The 27,528-nt window shown below is 45.9% G+C and overlaps 2 long non-coding RNA genes across 2 annotated transcripts in view; one reads left to right on the top strand and one right to left on the bottom strand.

Annotated features, from left to right (window-relative positions):
* Nucleotides 1-27,528, bottom strand: part of LOC131517099 (uncharacterized) — a 47,449-nt gene that overhangs the window by 7,991 nt on the left and 11,930 nt on the right. The window contains exon 2 of the long non-coding RNA XR_009264388.1: nucleotides 9,905-9,996. This is a non-coding gene — a long non-coding RNA (uncharacterized LOC131517099). The remainder of the gene's footprint in view (nucleotides 1-9,904; nucleotides 9,997-27,528) is intronic.
* LOC131517098 (uncharacterized) overlaps nucleotides 2,613-27,528 on the top strand; it is a 39,876-nt gene continuing 14,960 nt past the window's right edge. The window contains exons 1-3 of the long non-coding RNA XR_009264387.1: nucleotides 2,613-2,812; nucleotides 6,238-6,400; nucleotides 14,524-14,655. This is a non-coding gene — a long non-coding RNA (uncharacterized LOC131517098). The remainder of the gene's footprint in view (nucleotides 2,813-6,237; nucleotides 6,401-14,523; nucleotides 14,656-27,528) is intronic.

The following is a 27,528-nucleotide window of genomic DNA, read 5'->3' as shown; positions in this document are numbered from 1 at the left end:
GTCTACTCATATTCTTTATCTAGGAATTATATTATTTTTCTTTCCTATTTAATATACGGCAAGAGTTTTAACACTTTGTCACCTTGCCTATCAATATCTTTCACCAGATTTTCTTTTAGTTTTTAAAAAGTTTATAATCATAGTATTGGACTTAGTTGAAATGTTTAGCCATGGTATTAAATCACAGGCATACCATGTGTTTTCTAATGCTGTTTTCTGAGTATATTTTCTCCCACAAGGTACATGCTACTTCTGTGCTATTCCTGGGAAAGGATTTCACTGTCTACATTTTATTGGGATGCAGAGGCCATAGGCCAGCCTAGAGGTATTTCCTTCCTTGCCACAGGAAATAATCTTTACTCATCTCAGTTTGGTGTGGCTTAAAATATTTTTAAATCAATTCTATCAACCTCTGTAAAAAATTTTTTTAAGTTTATTTATTTTTGACAGAAAGACAGAGCATGAACGGGAAAGGGGCAGACAGAGACGGAGACACAGAATCAGAAACAGGATCCAGGCTCTGAGCTGTCAGCCAGAGCCCGATGTGGGGCTCGAACTCACAAGCAGTGAGATCATGGCCTGAGCTGAAGTCAGATGCTTGCTTAACCGACTGAGCCACCTAGGCGCCCTTATCAATCTTTTTATTTTTATTTTTATTTTTTTTAAGAGAGCGAAAGAGAAGGAGAGAATATGTGCAAACTAGGGGGAGGGGCAAAGGCGGGAGGGAGAGAGAATCTCAAGCAGACTCCACACTCAGTACAGAGCTCCATGTGGGGCTTAATCCCACAATTCTGGGATCATGACCTGAGCTGAAATCAAGAGTTGGACACTCAATTGACTGAGCCATCCAGGCACCCTGATTATTTCTCTTTTAAATTCCGAAAGTCCTCTCATCTCCAATGGTTATATTACTTATTTTCTTTTGCTTTCCTTTAAATTTTGTGGGGTTTTTGCTCTTTTTTTTTTTTTAAATATCTAACTTCATTCCATATGGAATTTATTTTGGTGAGGTAAGTATAGGGTCAGTTTGGAAATAGGCAACAAGAGCTATATTTATATTTTCTGACCCACTTTAGAAGTACACTTCCAAGAAAATAATTCAAAATGAAAGATTTTCCCAGATGTTCATGGCAGCACTATTTATAATAGAAACAGTGTAGAAAGTTTAGATACCTACTCCAGAGGAAGAGTTAAACACACCATGACACGGAATAGGAGAAAGAAAGGTATGTGTGATGAATTTTAATATCTTTAAATGTTTATTTTTGAGAGAGAGAGAGAGAGAGAAAGTGTGAGTGGGGTGGAGCAGAGAGAAAGGGAGACACAGAATCCGAAGGAGGCTCCAGGCTCTGAGCTATCAGTACAGAGCCCGATAATGCGGGGCTTGAACTTACAAACTGTGAACCAAAGTCAGACACTTAACCAACTGAGCCACCGGGGCGCCCCTGAATTTTAAAAAGAATACAAAATGTACCTACTCTATGTTTACACTTACATATAATCAGGCAAGAAAATGACCATAGCCTGGGAAAAAGACACAAGTGGTAGGGTTGTGAGTAAATTACTGATTGCAGCTGGGCAGGGGTGGCCCCTGGCTGTCTGTCCCTTTCTTGAAAGGTATTCAGAAAGGGGATCTGGAGTTGGGAAGGGTGCCCCTGAATGAATTGTTTTCCCTTTAAATTTAAATTCTATTAATATCAGCAAAAGATTTATTACATTAATACAGCAGCTGCCTGACATTTGCAATGGATATGTTTCAAGAACTTTGTTAATCTCCAAATACGTACATAAGGAAACATCCATCTGCTCACCTGCTGGGCCGTGTCTTCACAGAGACTCCTTGTGTGTCTCTTGCTTATTCTTGCATCTTTTCAACCATCACTAGTAGTCATTTTCTGGGTCTTGGGTTCTTCTTGAGAGACAGTGGGAGCAGAAGTGGGGGGTGGGGCAGAAAGAGACGAGAGAGAGAAACCCTAGAAGGCTCCACAGGGTTCCATCTCACAGACCATGAGATCATGACCTGAGCAGAAATCAAGGGTTGATGCTCAACCGACTGCGCCACCCAAGTGCCCTCAACCATCACTAGTTTGATCTCTCACATGATGTCCTTTCTTTTTTTCCACAAGGAGAAAGTGTTGAATCCCACTGCCCCCATCACACACTTTAGGAGAACTACCCAGTAGTCAAGGTGAGTGGATGCCATCTAAACTTTGACAAGTCAGGTGCTGCACAGACAGCCAGGCTCATTCACCAGTAAGTAATTCTCACTTCAGCACTGGCCTGGAGACACAATTCTAACACTGTCCTTGCAAAATCACAATCCTGACATCAGGTTTGCTCACAAGTGATTGGACCTGACATCATCAAATCCATAACTATTCGCGGTCCTCTGGAAAAGAAGGATGTTGCGGCAGAGTGCTACATTGTGGTAGACTGTGCCCTCCCATGAAGCAAGCTTCCTGGAATCCTTGTCCTTGTGTAGTCCCTCCCACATCATCCCTGGCCTTGGCCATGTGTCTGGCTTTGGCCAATGGGACTTTAAGGAGGCATAATACATGAACAGCCTTGATAAGCGCTTGTGTTTTAGGTTTGTCTGCCGGCATACTCCCTCTTAGAATCCAGCTGCATGCTTTAAGGAAGTCCTGGCTAGCCAGTGGGAGTGTGGAGATGCCTGGGAGAATGAGACAGCTCATGGAGAAGAACAGAGGTGCCCAGTTGAGCCCCCAGCTGAATGCAGCCACGTGAGTAACACCATGTGGAGCAGAAGAATCTCCCAACCAATCCACAGGATCTTGAAAAATAATAAATCAAGGTAGTTTTAAGCCACTAAATTTGGGGTAGTTTGTTAAACAGTAACAGATAGCTGAAATACATGGAAATGTACATGCGGTATATACTGTAGTATGTTAAGTGAGAAAGTAAAATACAGGGGTGCCTGCGTGGCTCTGTTGGTTTAGCATCTGATTCTTGATTTTGGCTCAGGTCATGATCCCAGGGTCATGGGATAGAGCCCCATGTCAGGCTTCACGATGAGCGTGGAGCCTAAGATTCTCTCTCTCCCTCTCTCTCTATGTCCCTGTCCCCCCACTCATGCTCTCTCTCTCTCTCAAACCAGTACTAAAAGCCACTTTAAAATTATAGAAAATGGGGCACCTGGATGGCTCAGTCGATTAAGCGTCTGACCTCAGCTCAGGTCATGATCTCACAGTTCGTGAGTTCGAGCCCTGTGTTAGGCTCTGTGCCAAAAGCTTGGAGCCCAGAGCCTGCTTTGGATTCTGTCTCCCTCTCTCTCTCTCTGCCCCTTCCCTGCTTGTGCTCTCTCTCTCAAAAATAGATTAATAAAAAACATTTAAAAATTATAGAAAGTGCTGTTCATTAGGTTCCTTTTTTTTAAGTTTTGATTTAAATTGCAGTTAGTTAACACACAGCCTAATATTAGTTTCAAGTGTACAAAAGAGTGACTCCACACTTCCATACTTCCATCCATTGCTCATCACAATAAGTACAATCCTTAATCCCCATCACCTATTTAACCCGTACTCTCACCCACCTCCCCTCTGGTAACCATCAATTTGTTCTCTGTAATTAAGAGTCTGTTTCTTGGTTTGCCTTTCTCTCTCTTTTCTCCCCCTTTGCGCATCTGTTTTATTTCTTAAATTCCACATATGAGTGAAATCATATGGTATTTGTCTTTCTCTGACTTATTTTGCTTAGCATAATACTCTATAGCTCAATCCAATGGTAAGATTTAATTCTTTTTTATGGCTGAGGAATATACCATCGTATGTATATCTACCACATCTTCTTTATCCATTCACTTAATGCAATCCCTATCAAAATATCAATAGTATTTTTCACAGAGTTAGAACAAACAAACTTAAAATTTGTATGGAACCACAGAAGAACCCAAATAGTCAAAGCAACCTTGAAAAGGAAGAGCAAAACTGGAGGCACCACAATTCTGGAATTCCAGTTATATTACAAAGCTGTAGTCATCAGGACAATATGGTACCGGTGCAAAAACAGACAAAGAGATCAATGAAATAGAATAGAAAACCCAGAAAATGAACCCACAACTATGTGGTCAATTAATCTTCAACAAAGAGAGAAAGAATATCCAACGGAAACAAAAGTCTCTTCAACAAATGGTGATGGGAAAACCAACATTTTGCAACATGCAAAAGAATGAAACTAGACCACTTTGTTACACTATACACAAAAATAAATTCAAAATGGGGTGCCTAGCTGGCTCAGTTGGTGGAACATGCTACTCTTCACCTCAAGGTCATGAATTCAAGCCCCAAGTTAGGTGCAGAGGTTATTAAAAAATTAAATAAATTAAAAAAAATTTAATGGATTAAAGACCTAAATATGAGACCTGAAACCATAAAAATCTTAGAGGAGAGCACAGGCAGTAACTTCTTTGACATCAGCCATAGCAACTTCTTTCTAGACATGTCTCCTACTGCAAAGGACATAAAAGCAAAAATAAACTATTGGGACCTTATCAAAATAATAAGCTTCTGCACAGCGAAGGAAATAATCAACAAAACTAAAAGGCAACCTACAGAATGGGAGAAAATATTTACAAATGACAAATCTGATAAAGGGTTAGTATCCAAAATCTACAGAGAACTTATCAAACTCTACATCCCAAAAATAAATAATCCAATTAAAAAATAGGCAGAAGACATGAACAGACATTTCTCCAAAGAAGACATACAAATGCCCAATAGACACATGAAAAGATGCTCAACATCATGCATCATCAGGGAAATGCAAATCAAAACCACAATGATATATCACCTCACACTTGTCACAATGGCTAAACTCAACAACACAAGAAACAACAGGTGTTGGTGAGGATGTGGAGAAAGGGGAACCCTCTTGCACTGTTGGTAGGAATGCAAACCGGTGTAGCCATTCTGGAAAACAGTATGGAGATTCCTCTAAAAATTAAAAGTAGAATGTAAACATTAAAAAAAAAGGGGGGGATGGTGCCTGGGTGGCTCAGTTGGTTGAGCGTCCAACTTTGGCTCAGGTCATGATCTTGCAGCTTGTGAGTTCGAGCCCCACGTCGGGCTCTGTGCTGACAGCTCGGAGCCTGTGAATCCCTCTTTCTCTGCCCCTAACCCACTCACATTCTGTCTCTGTTTCTCTCAAAAATAAATAAACATTAAAAAATTTTTAAAAAAAGTAGAATGACCCTATAATCCATTAATTGCACTACTGGGTATTTACCCGAAAAATACTAATTCAAAGGGATACATGAACCCTGATGTTTATAGCAGCATTATCTACAGCCCAAGTCAAATTATGGAAACAGCCCAAGTGTTCATTAGGTTATTTTTTAAGTATATAGTTCTTTGAGTGTTATAGGGAATTTCAAAAAGTCTATCATGGCTCTTAGTCTCAAGAACTTCCAATCCTTGAGAAAAGTAGTGCCAGGCAGCTTTTGGGAACAATACTTGTGACTCCCAGCCCAGAGAGGGACTGGCTGAGTTGGAGAAGTTCTGCGGTCAGCAGAAGGCTAGGATGGCTTCTAGAAGAAGCAACTGACATCCTCTTTTTTGGAAAAGTGGCTCTCAGTAAGGAAGAAGTTCCACTATGAAACAAAATGATTGTGTATATGTGTATGCATGTGAATGTGTGTCTGCATATGCATGCTAACAAAAAGTAATCCAGCACTAGAACCTTCCCCAATGCTGCCCAGTCCTGAGCCTCTGTGGTTTTGGCAGTGTCGGTTCAGTCCGTAGGCTCTGGGACCTTCCTGGGACTCACTGATAAGTCTTGAACTCTCTCAACTCTTCCAGTCAACTCAGGCCTAATCATGCTGTGGTTGCCATCAGCGAGTGCATGACATGATGTGAGATGTCAATTGGGATGTTCTAAAGTTAACTGAATGCTTGCTGGCTAAAATACATTATATGTGAAGTTTGTGCAAAATTAGGAAGATTATAGCATTGGTAAGGAGGGCATGACTTCTGGGAAAGTATTTTTTAAAAAATAAACAACTTAAGTAATTTTGCAAAATAAGCAACTAGTAAAACAAAAAAATTTTACCTCCATCCTTCCAGTTTCTTGACTAATTATAGTAAATGTCTACATACATTTACCAAATACATTTATAAGAGGAAATGGACATTAATGAAAAAATCAGAAACCATTGAGCATACTGTGAGTGAAAGCTTTGGGGGGGCATCTGCTTTTGAATGTGATTTCATGTCTTATTCATAGGCAAATTTTCTGTTGGCAACGTTGCTTCTTGGACTCATAGTTCAACATTTCCCAGTGTTCCAGAAGAACGCCCTGGCTACCACCAGGGCTGAACTAGTCTAGGATGCTCTGCAGAAGCACATCAGGTCACTCAGCCATTCCAGACTCAACCGTTTCTGAAAAGGTGAGCGCGCTATTGCTGCCAATCACGAATCTTGTAACTGAGCCCAGGGCCATCAGCAAAAAGTTCAGGAGTCAGGAAATCCTGGTTCAATCCACTTAGTTAGAGGGAACAACAACGTTCTTGCGAAACTTCTGGTTCCCTTTGTGAAATGAAGAAGTACTGAGTCACCTTTCTGAGGTATTCCTGCAATGAGCTTCCTATATTTCCCAAGATTTTTTACTTCATTTTTCCTTGATTAAGAAAGTAGTACAATGAATAGCCCAGTAAATGTCACAGAAGGTAGAAAGCCACTGGTGTTGACAGCGAGGACTGCGTCAGCGTCAGGAAACTGGAAGCCGGACATGCCTTTCTGTTTGCTGAAATCTCCATTCACAGATGCAGGAAAGATTGCTGAGACCCTGTCCTGGGAAAGGAGTGGACCAGCCACACAGTGTTGATTTTCCTCCCAAATGGTCTCCTTCAACAACAACTTTGAGTTCTGATTGGAACCTTCTGTTCTAGCTGCTTAGTGAACAAGACCTCTGTGATCTTGATAAGGGGAGGCACCTTTCCTATTTTTTCTGGCTTCTTAGCCTGGCATTTTGGCTTGGTTTCCAGCCTTATTGTTTCAGTCTGTTCAAATAACCAGCTCTCTGGTGAGGGTTCTACGACCCATCCTCCAGCAGGCAGCACCGGGACTGGGGCTAGGGTCAGGCTGAACCCATTCCCCACGGGTCCTCTCCATGCTCACTTGTTGCCTCAGAGACCCATTGGGCACCCAGGGGTGGAGGCCGGGCAAGGACGTTTCACAGCTCAGAGGAATAGTCATGGAACTATTGGAGTCCTGATGGTGACATAAAAAAGAATTAAGTTCCCTGATCTTGGAACTCCGCGTGCCTGAGCAGCCTTTGTGACTCTCTGCTCAGAGGACCCCTCAACATCCCATCAAGGGCAGGGAGGCCACCACAGAATCACTTTCAGCGGGAGGGGGGCAGTAGAACATAGTGGTTAATGGTGGCCTCCTGGCCTTACCACTTGTCAACCATGAGGTTTTGAGAACATCATTCAACCTTTCTGTGCCTTGGTGTTCTCATCTTTAAATTGGGGGGTTTGGTAGTTCCTATCCATAGAGTTAAAAGGAGAAATCCAAATGCCATGGTAAGCTCTCAATAATACAACCATGAATATTAATTGTAAGGTGGGGAGAATAGGAAGTCTTTTTATCTGCTCTGCTCCAGAGAACAATCTCAATCGGTTCCTGTTAATCTGGCCCCAACCCCCATCCTCACCCCTGCTTGGGCTGTAGAAGGCCTTGTCCCAGCTGGGATGGCCTAGGCATTAGCACTCAGACCTTCTTCAACCTCAGTCTTTGGATGTCTGTGGCTTCTGTTCTAGAGTGACTGTTTATCCAAATTGAACACACACTGCTCAGGTAGGACATGAATGGGGAAGTGGAAAATTGCCTAGGAATCTGTGTACTGTGCAGGAGGAAAGAGCACTGACATTACATGGAAAAGGTGGATTGATATAGATGAATGTTAATGTTTACAGTCGACTTAGGGAGATCCAGAGAAACAGAGGATTTCAGGGAAGGAAAGGGAACGGTAACTCCAATAAGGGTCATCAGGAAAAGCTTTGGAAAGGAGCATTTCCTTTTCTCTAATTTGCCAGGATCATCCCTCCCAGCATCTGAACAATCAGGCTTCAACAAAGTATCTTTCACCTGAGCCTCTAGGCCTTTGGCAAAGGGTTTAGAAAAAGCTGCTCAGAAGACAGCTTAGTGCCACAGGAGAGCAGGGTTGGCCGAAAAGGTACAGTTCCAGGCTTTTGATTCCTGGGTTCTAGCCTGGCTCTGCAATCCAGGCCCTTCCTTGTCTGTGAAATCAGGGTGGTTAGGAAGTTGGCCAGAAGCTCCCCAACCTCTCTTCTGGCTTGCGATGTCCAGGATCCTTTGCGCTCCAGGCCCTGCCCCCACCCCAACCATAAATCTGGGCACCTGGGGAAGAAGCCCCAACAGGATTCAGCTGACTCATGTATGTTACCGTAACAGGATACATTTCATATTGCTCTCTGGACCTGGAAAAAACGAAGAGTGCCAAGGGCGGACCTGTACGTGAACGCTTCCTGTTTCTCCCAAGGCTCACAGGCTTTCCGCATCCCAGGAGCAGGGCAGGCCAGCATCTCCCGAAATGCCCGAACCTCCAGGCCTCACTGGTTCTTTAGAGCGCTGGGCGTGGTTTCCGTGCGGCTCAAACCGGCTGACGCAAGAGCCGGGAGGTGTCATCCCCCCCCTCGCTGCTCCTCCGTGGAGCTGTTGTGGGAAAGAAGGGGTTAGCTCGCAGCCTGGAAGCTCCTTAAGGGTCCTGTGCGCCCCGGCGTGTGCCGCACGCGGCTGGCTCGGAGGAAGTCTCGGTCGGATCCCAGATGGTCACATTGATCTCCGGTGCATCCAGAGGCTCCACATCTGGAGGAATGTGCTCGTCACATCCGTCTGTCTTGTTCCTGCGGGCCCTCCTCCCAGGATGTATTCATGCTTCCAGACTCAAGCCCTACCAATTCCTTTAAATGCACCGATCTTGGATCTCCCAGGCTCTGGGCATCCCCAGTGGAGGGTGGCATTCGTGGAGGTCATTTTGACAGGATACAGTGGGGGTGAGGACTGGATACGAGAAGAGGGTCTGAAATATCTGTTGTGCACATCACTGGTGTAACCGTCACCCGCACAGCAGGTAATTCCTCACTGCAGAGTTGAATAGACTTTTGAGAAAGGCGAGGGGGAGGGTGTGCGGGGTGGGGGCACAGTGCAAGGCCTGGGGTCGCAGCAGTGGTCACGACCCTAGAGGCCTACGGGGGAGAGAGGGCGGCGATGGCCGAGTGCTGCAAGAGCCCGCAGCAGCGAGTTGGGGTGGGTGGGGGCAGGGAACGCCCGGCAGTGCTCTCCCTCCCGCAGCCGCCCTGGACCGCCCGGCTTCTGTGCTGCTGTCCCCGCGGGGCAGAGAAGGGGGCGGGAGAGAGGAGCCGGAGGGACAACCGTCATGCATTGCTAACTCAGGTCTAGGTGGTTTTGTTTGGTCTTTGCAGTTTAGAGATAACCGTATAAAATTAGCTGCATCCAGAGTCAAGGGAGTCCCCCTGAAACGCCAGGCCTCTCTCTGGCTTTGTGTTCTGGGGCCATTCGTGGAGCACATACTTCCTCCCCTGAGGTCTCTAGCACCCGCCCCAGGTGCGCGCTCTTGTGCTCCTTGGCCACTGTCACCAGCATGCTCAGGTCTCCTGTCCAGAAAAGCCCCTGAATCACCGTTTCCACCCCGAGACCACTTAGAAATTACAGCTGCTTACTTATTGTCCCTTCTCTGGGCCACCGTTGTGTGGAATCCCAGCTGAAGGAAAGCACCAGTGACTGCAAGTTACTTAAGAATAAAAATCCACTTCTTATCCCAACAACATAAAACATCAAGAGGAATTATGTTTTTTACAAAATCCAACAAACCGCCCACGATTGTACCTACCAAGCAAAAGCAGTACCTTTGTAAGCAGAGCAATGATGAAACAGACTGGGGCCACTTGATCTCAGGTCCTGGGCAGACCTTTAGGTGCCAGTCTTGTTTTCTAATAGTCTGAAAAAGAGTTGACAAAAAGTAACGTTTATTGGCTACTTCCTAGGTCCTGTAAACCTGGACAAGTTTCTTAACCCTTCTGTGCCGCCAACTTTTTATCTGTAGAATGGGAATGATCTCAATGCCTCTTAGGGTTTTGTGAGTATTAAATGAGTCCATCTCTGGAAAGTACTTGAATGGTATCTGGTGCACAGAAAAGTGGTATTTACATGTTACCTCAATATCAGCTACGATCACGTGGCAGCCCAAAGGGGGTTCACGGTCTCTGTTTTTGAGACTATGGCTTCAGGGCTTCTTCAACACCCAGGGCCAGCCAGCCATTAAGTGGAGCCATGGGTCTCCTGATCTTCGTTCCCTGGGGAGAGGTGTCTCCAGAACTCTCTCTCTAGGCCCTGCCTCCTCTAGCCTGAGTGCCAGGCACCTGGACCTGCCTCTGTGGCACTTGGTGGTAGAAAGAGGCCCTGAGATAGGATTCAGAAGATACTCAGTGTGGCAGCTGAGTGACCTTAATCTTTGGGCCTCAGGGTTCCTATCTGTAAATTAGAGATAATAATTGCCCTTCCCACAAACCCACATGCAGGGTGGTTTTAAAGACCAAATACAAAATAACTAAAAGTTCTTCCTAGAGGTGACATCATGAGTCTCTGCTGTGCCTCCAACCCCAAATTGCACTTTTTTTTATTATTTAAAAAAAAAGTTTTAACGTTTATTTATTTATTTATTTTTTAATTTTTTTTTTTTCAATGTTTTTTATTTATTTTTGGGACAGAGAGAGACAGAGCATGAACGGGGAGGGGCAGAGAGAGAGGGAGACACAGAATCGGAAACAGGCTCCAGGCTCTGAGCCATCAGCCCAGAGCCTGACGCGGGGCTCGAACTCACAGACTGTGAGATCGTGACCTGGCTGAAGTCGGACACTTAACCGACTGCGCCACCCAGGCGCCCCTAACGTTTATTTATTTTTGAGAGAGAGTGTGAGCAGGGGAGGGGTAGAGAGAGAGGAAGACACAGAATCCAAAGCAGGCTCCAGGCTCCAAGCTGTCAACACAGAGCCCGATGCGAGGCTCAAACCCATGAACCGCAAGACCATGACCTGAGCTGAAGTTGGATGCTTAACCGACTGAGCCACCCAGTCGCCCCCCCAAATTGCACTTTTTAAAGCTCAGCTGGGGGGTGAAATGGATTGAAAATAAACCAACCTCGATAGTTGTGCAGGGGTCTCAGGGGAGCTCCTTAGCCATATAGAGTCCCTGTCTGCCCCCACTGCCAGGCTGCTACAGGGAGGAAACCATTAGCCCGAGTGAACTCTTGAAACACTGGAGGCAGTTGTTCCATCCCAGGTGGTTCCCATGTTCCAGGAGGAAGTAAGGATCTTGCCCCCAAAGAGCCCAGGATGGAGTCTGGGAGGAGGGTCTTCTGGAAAAGGTGGCCCAGGCCTTGGATGTGAAGCAAACCTAAGCAAACCCTTTGCAAACCTAAAGCTCTTAGCTGCAGCTGTGGGTAAGGGAAAGAGCCTGGGAAGGTAAGGGGCCCTGTCGGCAGAGCATCCTGCAATGGGGGAAATAAAAATAGAGATAGGGTTCTCCCTGTCCCCACCCCAGTTGAAGAAGCCTAGCACTGGCCTGGCACTTAACAGATGCACAATGAATTTGTTCCTTTTATGCACATGTGCACACACACACACACACACACACAACTCCATTTGGCCTCAAAGTACCTGCTATGTGCTGGGCACTGTGCAAGTTCAGGGGACCAGGTACAAGAGCTGGCCTTGACCTTTGGTGGTTGAGATAAACTTCAGCCCGGGAGAGAATTGGAGCCCTAAGAGGAGCCCTGGGGAAGTGCTCCAGAGCTGGGAGTGCTAGTAGAAGGGCCCCCAGGCTGAGGGGACAGCAGGCACAGAAGGAGGGGGCAGGAGCTCTGGGGTGACTGGGTTAGGCAGAGGGAAGATTCTTGGATGGTATTTTCTTGTTACATACCTATTTGATCTATTCTTTGGTACTTTCTGGAGAGGCAGGACCTTGGCTGCCCACCTTTGCAGGCCTCTGCATAACCGGTACGCAGCAATCCCAGCATGGAACCCCCGTCGTGGAAGGGGATGGCAGTGTAGCTCTTACCCCAGATAATTAGCACAGGTGGACTGGAACAATGTACAGAAGAGTCCTGTCCTCTGGGTTCCGGGAGAATCCTAACCAGTCACAGTCCTCACGGGACTGAATGTTTTCCCCGAGGTAGCTCCTAGGACTAACTCCAGGTGCAAGGCCTGGGTGCCACCCATCACTTCTTCCCTCCTGCCCACCCCACTTTTAGGAGAAGGTAGCCAGTTCTGTCCACATCTGGCTACCTGTAGGATGGTCCTGGGGTGTCAGATCCAGAGTAGGAAAGGAGAGGGTGGAAAAGAATCCTCTTCAGTGGTCTGCCCCTTGGGTGGGTGTCTCGAGCTAGGCCATCCTTCACACCACCCAGAGAAATCAACTCCTCAATTACGATGATGGAACTTGTTTCCTCCAGCCACATATTTGCATGAAAAGCTGGGGACTGGATATGGGGGAGGGAAAGCGATAACTCTGAGTTGACACCAGGGCTCAACTCTGGTGCCAATTTGAGTTGTGCCTCAGAGCAGGTTTAGAACAAGGAACATGAAGGGGTGCCTGTGTGGTTCAGTCAGTTAAGTGTCTGACTTCAGCTCAGGTCATGACCTCATGGTATGTGAGTTCAAGCCCCATATTCGGGGTCTATGCTGACAGCATGGAGTCTGCTTCGGATCCTCTGTTCCCCTGTCTCTCTGCTCCTCCCCCACTCATGCTCTCACTCTCTCTCTCAAAAATAAATTAAAAAACATTTTAAAAAAATGAGGAACAGGGGCGCCTGGGTGGCTCAGTCGGTTAAGCATCCGACTTCAGCTCAGGTCACGATCTCACGGTCCGTGAGTTCGAGCCCCGCGTCGGGCTCTGGGCTGATGGCTTGGAACCTGGACCCTGCTTCCGATTCTGTGTCTCCCTCTCTCTCTGCCCCTCCCCCGTTCATGCTCTGTCTCTCTCTGTCCCAAAAATAAATAAACGTTAAAAAAAAAAAATTAAAAAAAAAAATGAGGAACATGTATTGAAGAGCACCTACTATGTGCCAGGCCCTTTGCATGTATTCTGCATGAGGTAGATGTGTGAGGTAGGTGTTCTAGACACATTTTATAGATGAGGCAAACTGAGATAGAGTGAGTTTAATTGAGTTGCCCAGAGTCACACAGCGACCTGAGAGGAGTAGAATCTGGTTCTGCTGGCAGGACTGTCTTTTCTAACTGAGAGTCCCTCAGCAAGCTCCTGGGACAGTGTAGATTCTGGGCGGATGGCTGCAGCTCAACTTGACGCTGCAGCCTGAGGAACCATGTGGAAGGCCGGCTTGGTGAGCATAGCAGCCGTGTCACAGATGGGTCAGGGCTTTGGGTGTCCTGCCGGCCAGTGAGGAACCGTGCGAGGCGTTTGCACAGGCTACCCTATTCCTGAAGCCAGTGGGGGTCTCCAAGTCTTCTGGCGTGGGTGAAGGCTGCTTCCCAGTTGATGCACTTGGAAAAGCCCCTGCCTCTACCATGGGCCACGGAGTGCTGTGTAATTTCCTCTGTGGGTCAGTCCTCCACCAAGGGCTGTGACAGGGTGGTGAGTCAGACCGCAGCCTGTCACTGATAAGCCACCAGCTGCCTAGCTTCTGGTCTGCTTGGTGAACATTGGGATGGCTGCTCACTGCCTTCTCCCATCTCTGCTCTGCCCTGCGTAGGAGAAGTGGGGCTGCTCAGGGGAGGGTCAGGCAGACATCCGCTGTGGGTCATGTAAACTTCCAGGGTCAGGAATTGAGGTGCCACCCGCAAGCTGTTTGAACCTGGCCTGATCACACCATTCATCTCCCAAGCAAGAACATTCTCTGCCTTCCCCTCAAGTTCGGGAGACCCACAGGGGAATCTGCTCTTCTCAGAAAAAATCACTTAGCTTAGGTGATTAAAAACAAAAAAAATCAGTGGTTATTTCAACTGCCTTCAAGGAATTCACCATGTACGGAAGGGCTTTGAAACTCAACAGCTGGCTTTTAGAAAACAAGAAGGATTATCTTTGGATCCCTTGCTGTGAGCTGACGGTGGCTCATCCAGAATCCCTCAGGGTAGGGAGGCTGTCACAGGCTGGAGTGCCAGTCATACTTCTGGGCAATTTAAAGCCACGTGCTCTGTGTCACCAAGACTGTGACTCAACTGTGTGCTTGCCAAAACTCATTCACAGAGGGGTTGAAACTGCTCTGTAGGCACTTTTCAGAGTGAGGGCTCTTCATGTCCTGGAGGGAAACCGGGGATGCACAGATGAGCCTTCCCAGCAGTCCAGGTGAGGGCCCCTTCGAGCCAGGCCCCGTAGGTGTTCGCTTCTGTTACCTCAGCTCCTAGGCTTTCCATAAGTGTGTTAGATGACTGAATGAACAACAGAAGAAACAAAGTGAAACTGGCACAAAAACCTAAAGCCCATACTCTCCTATGTGTGTCTTACTGCTTAGCAAAAAGGAGTGATGCTCGTGTGGTCCCCACAAGGGAGCCTGAACCTCCACAGACAGACCAGATGCCTGGCTGGCTGCCAAGAGATCCATGCACCCCGAGGGCTCACCCTTTCTCTGCATTCCTCCAAGAAGGTAGGAGTTGGCCCCGAACACCTTGAGGGAATAAGGCCACTCATATCTGGGCTATTTCTGGAATTTAAAATTTTTTTTAATGTTTATTTATTTTTGAGGAAGAGAGAGAGAGAGAGAGGCAGAGTGTGAGCAAGGGAGGGGCAGAGAGAGAGGGAGACACAGAATCCGAAGCAGGCTCCAGGCTCTGAGCTGTCAGCACAGAGCCCAGTGCGGGGCTCAAACTAACAGACCACGATATCATGACCTGAGCTGAAGTCGGATGCTCAACCAACTGAGCCACCCAGGTGCCCCTATTTCTGGAATTATAAAGAGTTTGTGTTGACTGAGATCCTCAAAAGAGATTTCTTAAATTATTATTATTTTGCTCCTTAAAGACAAAAACAAAAACAAAAACAAAGGCCTGATGACAGGTGCTAAGAGTCCAGGCTAGATCAGCATGGCCAGGCCGGGAGGAGTGAGCAGCCACCAGTGGGCCTGGTCAGGCAGCTCTGCCAGAGTGGGCAGGCAGGTCCTCACACTGCAGTCTCCATCAACCCATGCATCTCCTCACATCTTGAAATCTCCATCTTCAGTTACACCTGTGGGCTGGACAGCCACATTTATTTTTTTATTTTATTTTTTTTATTTTTTTAATGTTTTTTATTTTATTTTTGAGACAGAGAGAGACAGAGCATGAGCAGGGGAGGGTTAGAGAGAGAGGGAAACACAGAATCCGAAGCAGGCTCCAGGCTCTGAGCTGTCAGCACAGAGCCCGACGCGGGGCTTGAACTCACAGACAGTGAGATCGTGACCTGAGCCAAAGTTGGAAGCTCAACCAACTGAGCCACCCAGGCGCCCCGGGACAGCCACATTTAGACCAGCTCCTGCCATCACTACTCCTCACTGCAGAGCGCGACCCAGGCATCTTGGATTTTTTTCTTTCCTTTTCTATCCTTTTTCTATCTCTTCCTTTTTCTTTCTTTGCCTTCTCCTTACTTAATCTGTCAGCCTGGCTGGTAGAGACCAGAGGCCAGAGAGGGTGTGACACTAGACAGAGACATCCAGGGGCAGCAAGAGCCCAGTAGTGAGGATGGGGTGACTAGGGGGTTCCTTGGCCCGCCATGTGACAAGCAGATCTGGCTTATCATCCTGGAGACTTGGCTCCGAGGTTCTGCCCGGGGAAATAGCTATGGGGCAGGAGAGAACAGGGGCAGGGGAGAGACACCAAGATTTGGGTCTCTAAGAGAAGAAGACACCAAGAAACACATCAACATTTTTATCGGGCTGATCACATAAACCGCCAAAACACCAGAGCTGAGTGGATCAGAAATACATCAAGCATTGGTGGCTGGAGAATTCGAGTTTGTTCTGTGCTTAGAACTGTGACGTCCACATGGGAGGATTTTTCACTGGCTGGGGCCTTCCACAGAAGCACATTTTTACCATTCTCTGCACCATAAACAAATGCAAACCCTCATGGCAAGCGGTTTTCAAAGACTGTTGTCTCTAAAAGGAAATCGGGACTGCATTTTCCCACAAGAACTTCAAGGAATTATGATTACTCAGAACTACCTCTTGACATTCTTGTGAACATTTGAGAAATTCCCAGTGTCTCCTGTCGCCCTGAGTGCGGGAAGCCAGGGATGTGCCGACTCACACACAGCCCAGAGAATGCTTTCAGGCTCATAGCAACTGCATAAACCATTGCATAACTGCAATCGCGCCTTTTTTAAAAAACTTTGATAATGAAAGGAAATGCAAATAAAGAAGTAATGACTTCTGGGAAAATGATGCCTAGAAGATGACTTCTTCCTCTCTATCCCTCCCATCTCCTCAAAAGTGCTCCTCTCTAGATCTCTTTTTCAGGAGCTGATTTCCCACAGCAATTTTCCAGGATTGTAAAGGGACATGGGACAGTCCACGTAATTAATTCTGTGAGCTCCTCTACTTTGGGGCTCAAACATTCCCTCAGGCCCAGAGATGGATGCAGGGACTCTCCGGGCTAGAAGAGCTTCTGGCCACCAGCCAACTTCCAATGCAAAGTACAACTCCAATCATGAAACAGACATGGAGAGCCTCACCAAATACTAAAGACTACTGGAAAAGAGTTAAGGGCCTGCGTGAGCCTGCCCCCATCACTCAGTAGAGAGAGACAGCTCACCTTTGTTACCTACAACCATAGACAATAGGTGTATAGGGACTGGATATGTAACCAGATATGTAACTGGATCTGGTAACCAGAGGACTACCAGAAAGCCCAAAGAAAGTAACTAGTCACATGCATGCTACAGCACGCAAGGGGAAATAGCCACTGGACAGAAGAGAGTTCTGGAAAATAAAGTTTCCTAGAATTTTCTGCCTGGAGAATGCTGTAGGCAGGTAGACACATGTCTCATTTCTTTTTTTTTTTTAAGTTTATTTATCTTGAGGGGGTGGGGAGAGAGTGAGAGCGAGCGTGCATGAGCAGGGGAGGGGCAGAGGGAGAGAGGGAGAGAGAGAATCCCAATGTTCAGCATGCAGGGCCTGAACTCACCACTGTGAGATCATGACCTGAGCCAAGATCAAGAGTCAGACAATCAACTGAGCCACCCAGGTGCCCAAAATGTCTAGTTTCTAACGAATGATTTGTTTTTCTAAGAAAGAAGGAAGGAAGGAAGGAAGGAAGGAAGGAAGGAAGGAAGGAAGGAAAGAGAGAAGAAAGAAAGAAAGAAAGAAAGAAAGAAAGAAAGAAAGAAAGAAAGAAAGAAAGAAAGAAAGAAAGAAAGAGAAGGAGAGAAGAAAGAAATGGGAAGGAAGGAGGGAAAGAGGGAAGGAGGCGGAGGGGGAGGGGAAGAAAAGGAGTGGGGGAAGAAAAGAAGGAGGAAGAAAACACAAAAGGAAAGAAGAGGGGTGCCTGGGTGGCTTAGTCAGTTAAGCATCCAACTTTGGCTCAGGTCATGATCTCACAGCTCAGCTCGTGAGTTCGAGCCCCACATCGGGCTCTGTGCTCAGAGCCTGGAGGCTGCTTCAGATTCTGTGTGTGTGTGTCTCTCTCTGCCCCTCCCCCACTCACGCTCTGTGTGTGTGTGTGTGTGTGTGTGTGTGTGTGTCTCAAAAATAAACATTAAAAAAAAATTTTTTTAAAGAAAAGGAAAAAAGATAAAAATTCTAGAGCTGTGCTGTTCCATATGGTAGCTTCTGCTCGCAAATGGCTTTTCGGTCCTTGAAGTACAGCTGATCTGAATTGAGATATGCTGTAAGAATAAAATATATGCTGGATCTCAGTACAAAGAAAGGCATGTAAAATAAATACCAATTAATAATTGTTATCAATTACACAGTGAAATGATGTTTTGGAGATTAAAAAAATTTTTTAATGTTCTTATTTATTTTTGAGACAGAGAGAGATAGAGCATGAGCAGGGGAGGGGCAGAGAGAGGGGGAGACACAGAATCCCAAGCAGGCTCCAGGCTCTGAGCTGTCAGCACAGAGCCAGACGCGGGGCGAGTGTCTCTCACGGAGTGTGAGATCATGACCTGAGCTGAAGTCGGATGCTCAACCAACTGAGCCACCCAGGCATGCCTGGAGATTTTGAATTAAACAATATATATTAAAATGAATGTCATCTATTTTTCACTCTTTTTAATGTGGCTCCTAGAGCATTTACAGTGACATCTGCGGCCACACTCCATTTCTCTTGCAGCGCTGCTCTAGGTAGCTGCCTTCCGTGGCACAGGGCTGTCCTGGGGTTCCAGCCCCACTTCTAGCTCCTGCCACACTGTAGAGGGCCTCAGCTCCACCCCTTTCCCTGGACTGAAAACGAACTAGCTCAGATGGGAGATGTCTTAATTCTTAGATTCTCCAGAAAAGATCCAAACATCTCCCTGGAAAACCCTTTTGAGTTTCAAGCAGTCATGTTTGACCTTTCAAAATCCTCTGCGTTGCATGAAGGCGCACAGGGGCTTTCTTGCACTCGTTTGAGAGATGGTAGGTGGCTGTGTGATAGCAACGGAAACTTTGAATAGGATGTGTGAGTCGTGGGAGGTTTTGGTGAGGCCTCAGTGGGGACTAAGACATTGACAGACACTGTTAAAGTTTGAATCCAGGTTCACCGGTAAATATTTAGGAGAATTTTTTACATTTTTTAAAAGTAGTCTTCACACCAAACCCGGGGCTTGAACTCATGACCCTGAGATCAAGACCTGAGCTGAGATCAAGAGTCTGATGCTTAACTAACTGAGTCACCCAGGAGCCCCCTAGGAGAATTTTTTAAAGTGGCAGAGGGGCGCCTGGGTGGTTCAGTCGGTTGAGCGTCCGACTTCGGCTCAGGTCATGATCTCGCGGTCCGTGAGTTCAAGCCCTGCGTCAGGCTCTGTGCTGACCGCTCGGAGCCTGGAGCCTGTTTCGGATTCTGTGTCTCCCTCTCTCTCTGACCCTCCCCCGTTCATGCTGTCTCTCTCTGTCTCAAAAATAAATAAACGTTAAAAAAAAAATTTAAACAAAATAAAGTGGCAGAATATCGCGGCAACGTTGACAAAACATTTCTTCCAAAAATACGTGTTTGAGCACCCTCTCTTTGCCTGGAGTAAACTAAGCGAAGAGCACAGCCGTCTGCTGTGGAGCCCTGGAAGGCAGAGAGGAAAAGGCTGGGTGTGTGATGTGGGAGGGACAGGGTCCAGGCACCAACGGTATACCTGCTCAGCTTCCCAGGCCTCCAGCCACCGTGTGCAGACTTTTACAAAGTTGAAATTATAGTATACTTGCATGTTTTGCTTTATACTTCTTTCTCATAAATGCTCAGAAGCGTTTTCCATGTTCCTATATAGTCTTCATAATCATCCTTTTTAGTACTTAACTAATACTCCAAGTGACTGTATCATTTTGTAACCTCCTGTGGGACAGTTTCCAGTTTTGTTTAAATAAGATAGCAGCAAAAATGCAATTTGCTTTCTTTGCTGTCTTTCCTTTTGGATTTAATTAATTGCCAGAAAAGAAAGAAACTACCGTGTTCAGGGGTATGAAATCTTTTCTAGTTCTTGCTGGATATTGCCAAGGCGCTGTCCAAAAGGCACGTATGAACTTATATTGCTTGCCGGGATGGATGTACATACTAAGTTTCTTACAACTTTGCCAGGATTGGAGTTACAGTATATATATGTATATATGTGTATGTGTATTTTTACAGCATTTAAATTTGCAAACGTATATATACATGTACATGTATACATACACATAATATGTATGTATACGTTTGCAAATTGTACTGCATATGTCTTGAACCTTGAGATTTTTGAAGCTTTTATAAGGAAAATGTTTATAGACAAGTAACACAACTATATATACATTTTTTTTTTCTGAAAATGCCACGATATTGTCTTGAGCATTTCTGGACTCTGCATACATTTCTGTGTTTAAATTGTTCTGCACAAGTTTAAGAAACAAAACAGATGAACATAGGGGAAGGGAAAGAAAAATGAGATGAGAGAGGGAGGCAAACTGTAAGGCTCTTACATACGGAGAACAAACTGAGGGTGGCTGAAAGGGTGTTGGGTGGGAGAATGGGCTAATGGGTGATGAGCATTAAGGAGGGCACTTGTTGGGATGAGTTATACGTAAGTGATGTATCACTGGGTTCTATTCCTGAAATCATTATTACACTATTTGTTAACTAACTTGGATTTGAATTTTTTAAAAAAGTGCTATTGTCAGCCTCAAATATTTAAAAAAATTTAAAAAAATGTTCTGCAAAGATATGTCTCTTTTTCTCCATTTATTAATTTATTTGTATCAATATGGACTCATTTTATATTTTGGGTTCTACTCCAATTGATTGTATTGCCCAAATCTTCCAGCTTAGGCCATCGGGATCTCTTTCATTTGGCTCCTGTGCCCCTTGGACATACCCTATCAATGTATTTGTAATTATCTCCTTACTTTCCAGCACTCCAAGGTGCTCCAGGCTCATCTTTCTCAGTCCTAGAGTCAGTCTGTTCTCCAAGGGGCCCTGTTATTGGAGAATGGTTCTAGAAACCAAGATCTGGGTGCTCAGTGTGCTTATTGCTACTATGGTGTCATTTTTCAGGTTCTCAGGTGACAGAGAAAAGACATATGCGTGTTTACCAGCCTGCATCAGGGGTAGATTCCCATAAGTGACATTTCTGGATCAGAGCAAACCCACATTAAACATGTTGTTACTGCCTAGTTGTCCTCAAAAAAAAAAAAAAAAAAAAAAAAAAGAGTGTTTTTCACTCTTCCCAGTGGTGCTTAAGAGCATCTGTTTTCCCACACTCTCACCAATACTGAATAGTAGCAAATACAAAATTAGCAAGTTTTTACTGATCTGATGAGTGGAAAATGGGATCTCCGTGTTTGAATAATCTGAATTGACTTTGAACTTATGTTTCTAGTTTTCTCACTGCTCATCTGTTACTAGACTTTGAATTTCTTCTTTCATCTTCTTTTATCTTGTATAAGCATTTGCATCCTTCCAAATAATATCTAAAATGACTCTTTTAAAACTCTTTGCTGACCTCACCTTTGAGCTTAGGTAGATTTTGCTGAGAAATGGAAGCTCCTTGACAGACTGACAACAGCACAGCTGGGGACAAGAGGACTCATTTTCCATCTCTCCTTGCAGACACTTCCTTATTAGTCCTTCCCAGCCCCATCTAGAGCCCCTCCGGTGCTCCTTCCTCCAGAATAAACTATTCTAGAACACGTCAGCAATGCCTGCCTTTGGGAGGTTGTGGACTTTTGTCACAGTTTCCAGGGTGACTGTGACTCAGCCCCTGTTCCTGAAGTCTGAGGCTGTCCACCTAGAAAGCACTCATTCCCTAGCACAAACATGCCTCCCTCAGCCTCAGGCCGGCAGAAGCTCTTCTGTGCCTTCCTCCCCTTGCTCCTCCACTCCCACTCCCCACTTTAACTCATAGTGTCATTATACAAATGAAACGTCCACAGACACGAACCATTCAAACAGTACACAATTATCCTGTGAAAATATATGGGTATTTGTTTAACCTCTGTGCCTCTTCAGAAATAACCATGCATAAACAGGCATATATTTGCATATAGATTCTTTTTTTTAATGTTTATTTATTATTAAAAATTTTTTCTTTAAGTTTCTTTATTTCTGAGAGAGAGAGAGAGAGAGAGAGAGAGCAAGCACATGAACGGGGGAGGAGCAGAGAGAGGGAGACACAGAATCCAAAGCAGGCTCCAGGCTCTGAGCTGTCAGCACAAAACCTGACCTGGGGCTCAAACTCGAGAACTGCGAGATCATGACCTGAGCAGAAGTCAGACACTTAATCGACTAAGCCACCCAGGTGCCCCATTGTTTATTTATTTTTGAGAGAGAGGGAGAAAGTGTGAGCAGGCAAGGGGCAGAGAGAGGGAGACAGAGAATCTGAAGCAGACTCCAGGCTCTGAGCTGTCAGCACAGAGCCCGACGAGAGGCTCAAACTCTCGAATTGTGAGATCATGCCCTGAGCTGAAGTAGGACGCACAACAGACTGAGCCACCCAGGGGCCCCGATACATTCTTTTTTTATAAGGCAACTGGCAGAAAACTCTACACAGTGTTCTGCACCTTGCTTTTATTTTTAATTACCAGTGTATTTCGAAGATCTTTCCACATCAGCCTACACAAATCTGTCATTTTGAATGGCCACATGGTATTCCACTGATGTGTTATTGTTTATCTAGTCCCATTTTAATAGATATTGGGGTTTTTTTGTTTTTTGTTTTTTTGTTTTTTTTGCCACTAGAAAGAATGCTACTGTGAACATCCTTGTGGACCTGTGAGGTTATACCTGCAGGGTAAATTCTTTAAATTGGAATTTCAGGGTCAAAGAAAATGGTGTACTTTAATTCCAATAGATATTGCCAATTTGCTCTCCGAAGGGGCTGTGCCAATTTACCCTCCCATCAACAGTCATGAGAAAGGCTATCTCCCTGTCCTCTCTCACCAGCATCCAGCTCTGTTATACTTATAAACCTCCTCCCAGCTGATAGGTGAAAATGGTATCTCATCATAATCTTAATTTGCATTTCTCTCATTATGGTTGAGGGATGTATTTCCTTTTTTTTTTTTTAAAGTTTATTTATTTATTTTGAGAGAGAGAGAGAGAGAGAGAGTGTGTGAGCACTAGCTGGGGAGAGGCCGAGAGAGAGGAAGAGAGAGAATCCCAAGCAGGCTCCACCCTGTCAGTGCAGAGCCTGATGTGGGGCTCTGTCTCACAAACCGTGAGATCATGACCTGAGCCGAAATCCAGTGTCAGACACTCAACTGACCAAGCCACCCAGGCACCCTGAGGGATATATTTCAAGTGGCAAGAAGTCATTTATATTTCTTTTTCTGTGAACTACTTATATCCTTTATGAATTATCCCATTTGTTGCCAGTTTTTATCTTACTGATTTAGAAGCATTCTTCATATATGAAGGAAATTAGTATTTTTGTTATATATGGTATAATGATTTCCCCCCAGTTCATTGTTTGTCTTTTGTTAGTAGGCTTTTTAAAAAAAATATACAGGGGCGCCTGGGTGGCTCGGTCGGTTAAGCGTCCGACTTCGGCTCAGGTCATGATCTCGCGGTCCGTGAGTTCGAGCCCCGCGTCGGGCTCTGTGCTGACAGCTCAGAGCCTGGAGCCTGTTTCAGATTCTGTGTCTCCCTCTCTCTCTGCCCCTCCCCTGTTCATGCTCGCTCTCTCTCTGTCTCAAAAAGAAATAAACGTTAAAAAAAAAATTAAAAATAAATAAATAAATAAATAAATAAATAAATAAATAAAATATACATGCTACCCTTATAGATTCTGTCTTACAGCAGGTTAGAATTTCAATATACATATTTGGGTGTGCAATAATCGATTTTCTCATTTCTACATTTCATCTCTCATCCCCCTGAGGGGGCAGACACGTCTTGTCATCAGTTCAAAGATCAGCTGGTCCTCTTGTCCCCTCAAAGTTCCTGGGATGGTCCTGAGTTCAGTACACGAGAGGACAGATGGAGCACCTTCAATTCTCCAGGCTAGCTGGCCAGCTGGCATCTACTGGGATTCCCTGGCTGGTCACTTTGGGCTGTCACTTCTTGTCCACAGGGTCCCTCCATGTCTGCTCTCTCCTCCATACCCCTACACTACCAGTTACACAGGACTCTTTCTGCCACCCACAGCGAGGCAGAGACCCATCTGCCTGACACGCCACAGCCATTTCTAACCTGGACCTTTGCCACTTCCTCTGGGTTCCGCCTAGGAAACCCAGGCAGGTTTTCTTTCTCAGGACCTCAACAACATCCACGTATATCTCAGGACACCCCTCACCTCTGCCCTCTTCCCAAGCCCAGACTGGCAAGCCTTGCTATTCCTTGTCAAGGAGCTCCCACACCTATTCCTGTGTTTTCCATTCCTCTGTGGACTTATAATTCTGGAACTCAGAGGTCAGGAAGACTTTCTTTCCATACTTTTTCTTCTGTTTCTGTCTCACATCCTTTCCCTGAGGCAGCACACACAGAATGGTCAGAAGTTTGTGTGTGTGTGTGTGTGTGTGTGTGGTTCCTGGGGAGGGAGAGGCCAAAACTTGTCAGGAACCCCAGGAGAAAGCAGCCAGGTGTGAAACCCTGTGAATTTCCCCAGCCTCTCCCAGCAAGTCTCAGCCACACCCCTCATTGCTGGGGGTCTGTTCTCTCTTAGGCCCTCTCTGATACCATCTGAGGTTGCTGTGGGTTGAGTGGTTGCCTGTGCCCCCTTTGTGGGTGGGGGCTGGCCCATCTTGCTATCCTCTGTGGCATCTAGCCCATGGGCCTTGCACATCTGGGCACTCAGGATGTATGGCATTGAAGCACCTGCTGGTTTTACCAAGCCAGCTTGTCCTTGTTCTTGGTGCTCTCCAAGAGGCCAGGAAGGTGGGGCATCAGTGAGAGGGGTCCCCAAATACCCTCCTCAGCTTCTGCTTTTCTGAAGGCATTCCTCAGCTGACCTTGAGAAGCCAGGGTGAAAGAAGGTTTTCTCCAGAGAGCACTGTCGGCAGATGAGGCCTCCTCACCTCCCCTAGTCTCCCCTAGTCTCCATTCCTACTTTTGCTGTTCCTGTAGGCTAGGGGGCTGGATAGCGTGAAATGACCTCAGACCTCAGGTCCTCAGGAAGGGATGTTGGAGGGAGGAGCCGGAGAGGAGGTGAATACAACTGAATTCATTCCTCATGAATCCCATCCCTACTGTACTCCTGGTTCCATTTTTACTTTGCCTCTAGCTAAAAAACCTCTACCTTTAAGCCTTCTGTTCGTGAGGACAAGGTCCCTTCTGGGAAGTCTTTCTCTTTCCTGGGCAGGGCCAGCTCTCAGGACCATGCATACATACCTTTAACCGGTTTCCAGCCTTCCAGCCATTTCTAGTTGTTCCCTCCAACATTCTTGAGGGGCTCAGCCTGTAATCTGATCTAGTTTTGCTGACCCTGTTACCTCACATCTGTGCCCATTACCCCCAGCGGCTTACTGTCTCCAGTTCTTTCATGTTAATTAATCTTTTCCTCGGTAGCATCTGAGCAACACTATCCACCAGCAAGCTTACCTAGGGACTACAGGCTGAACTCTGGGAAATGTCCACAGTTAGTGGAGATTCGAGGTCAGGAAGAGGGTCCAGCCCCACCTCTGGCATTGACTGGCTGGTCCCTTGACTTTCCTGAGTTTCTTTCTTCATCAGTAATGAAAAAACCCAGTACGTACTTACCTCACAGCAGGGTGAGGGCTACAAAGGCATTATGTGCATATTTCTAAAACATGTGCTATTAGTTGTAGTATAATGTGAAAAGCATTTTTTATAATTGACCCTGCCCTATCTAGCATAGATCTTGAGTCATATATATATATTATATATATATATATATATATATATATATATATATATATATATATATATATTCCCCCCCACCCCAGGGGAGGGTGTGTTCTCTACCATCTTGTTTCTCCTTTTTTTACAATTCCTTTTCTAACTAGAAGTTGGAAATGGCAATGGCAGTGTTAGGGAGGAAAAGCAGTGCTGGGTGTGGGTGGAAAGATAAACAGGCTATCAGCAGCCACACCCCCTAGAGTAGGTGCCAGCAAATTCAGCTGGGATTGAATCAAGTTTGGAAACCTCGTGCTGAGCTCCTCACCTCAGCAGATGCCAGCCAGGCTCCCTGCCCCTGCAGGTGCGGTGCTCCCCACGAGCCAGTGTGAGGAAGGCAACCCCACCCATGGATGCTACGGGGGCCACCGATGCCCTCTTCCATTACCTTGTGTCATTGTGGTTTGTCACATCTGGAACATAGGCCACCAGGGAGGGTGCTGGGCCCAGGAGACGTGGGCTGGGCTCACTGCAGAGCCAGAGGTGAAGGAACAGTTAGTTCCCCAAGAGGGAACAGCAAGTCAGGAACCTGGAGGACTGGAAGGCTCTGAAGTCACAGCAGTGGTTGGTTTCCCTTGTAGGGATGCAGACTGGGAGATGCAGGGTAATGAGCCAGGAAAGGAAACAGGAGCTTAGAAACAAACTGCAGCTATCTGTGCAAAGATTGAACACGCCTTCAGTTTCCATCAGGGTGGGAAGACCGAATCATATAGGGACTATCCATACAAGGGCAGACTGAACAGAAGGATGAGAATTGCATTATTTATTGATGTGACATGACATCCAATATGTATCACTAAATGAAAAAAGCAAGATGCCAACGGTGTATAAAAGAAGCTACCATTCATGTTTTTATTTATGTGTATTTGCTTGAATATGTGTAAAATGTCTCTGGAGAAACTCACTGAGAAACAACTTCAAGGAGTTCATGTTTAATGGGTACAGAGTTTCAGTTGGGGTAGATGGAAAAGTGCTGAGAAGGATGGTGCAGGTGGCTGTACAACAGTGTGAATGTACTTCATGTCACAGACTGTACACTTAAAAATTATCAAAATGGCAAATCTTATATATATTTAACCACAATAAAAATACTCCCAAACATTTCATCAGTTGCCCGTGGGGAGAGCAGGGTGTTCAAGAGAGAGAGGAAAGGAGAATTTTACTATACATCCCTTTGTGCCCATTTAAATCTTTTCAAAAAATAATTAAGAAAAATGAAAAATAAATGAAGCAGCAGACTGATAAGACCCCAAAACAAGCTAAGCCTTGCCGATGGGTAGCCATGAGCAGTATAGAGCTGTGGCTGTCTCACTTACACAGAAACTTTTTTTTTTTAATTTTTTTTTAATGTTTATTTATTTATTTATTTATTTTGAGACAATGTGAGAGACAGAGTGCAAGCAGCGGAGGGGCAGACAGAGGGAGGCACAGAATCTGAAGCAGGCTCCAGGCTCTGAGCTGTCAGCCCAGAGCCCGACACGGGGCTCGAACTCACGAACCATGAGATCTTGACCTGAGCCGAAGTCTGACGCTTAACCAACTGAGCCACTCAGGCACCCCTTCACAAGAACTATTTATAAAGATGTAAAAGGGGGAAAGAGAGCATGTGGACAGTGCAGCAGCCTGGGGTCAAAAGCAACAGTTACTCATACTACTTACTGGAATTAGGAAGGAGAGAATCATTGCAAGAGGCTGCCTGACAGAGGCTGTGACCTTCCTTCCCGGGTCACAGCCAGCCTGGGTGACCCTACAGGGAGGGTCTTCCTGACTTCCATCTTTTCCCTTCCTTTAGTGTCTCATGGGCTCCCCATTGGCCAACACCGAAAGGCAGCCGGAGGCCAGGTGCACCTGTCAGGGCACGATCAGTCACGTGGGTCAGCTTGCTCTGGACACAGTGCAGGGTGGCAAAGGATGAGGAGAGGATCGAGTGAGACAAAGGGACCGTCTCTGTGATGGCTTGCAAACCCAGGCACCAGCCTGCTACTGACTGCCTGGGTGCCCTTAGGCATCCTGATCTGTAACAGGAATAATTGTAC

The sequence above is a fragment of the Neofelis nebulosa genome, chromosome 7, assembly GCF_028018385.1.
Source record: "Neofelis nebulosa isolate mNeoNeb1 chromosome 7, mNeoNeb1.pri, whole genome shotgun sequence".
NCBI classification, from domain to species: Eukaryota; Metazoa; Chordata; class Mammalia; order Carnivora; family Felidae; genus Neofelis; species Neofelis nebulosa.
Note: the sequence above shows the minus strand (reverse complement) of the source record. Positions and strands in the feature narration are given on the sequence as shown.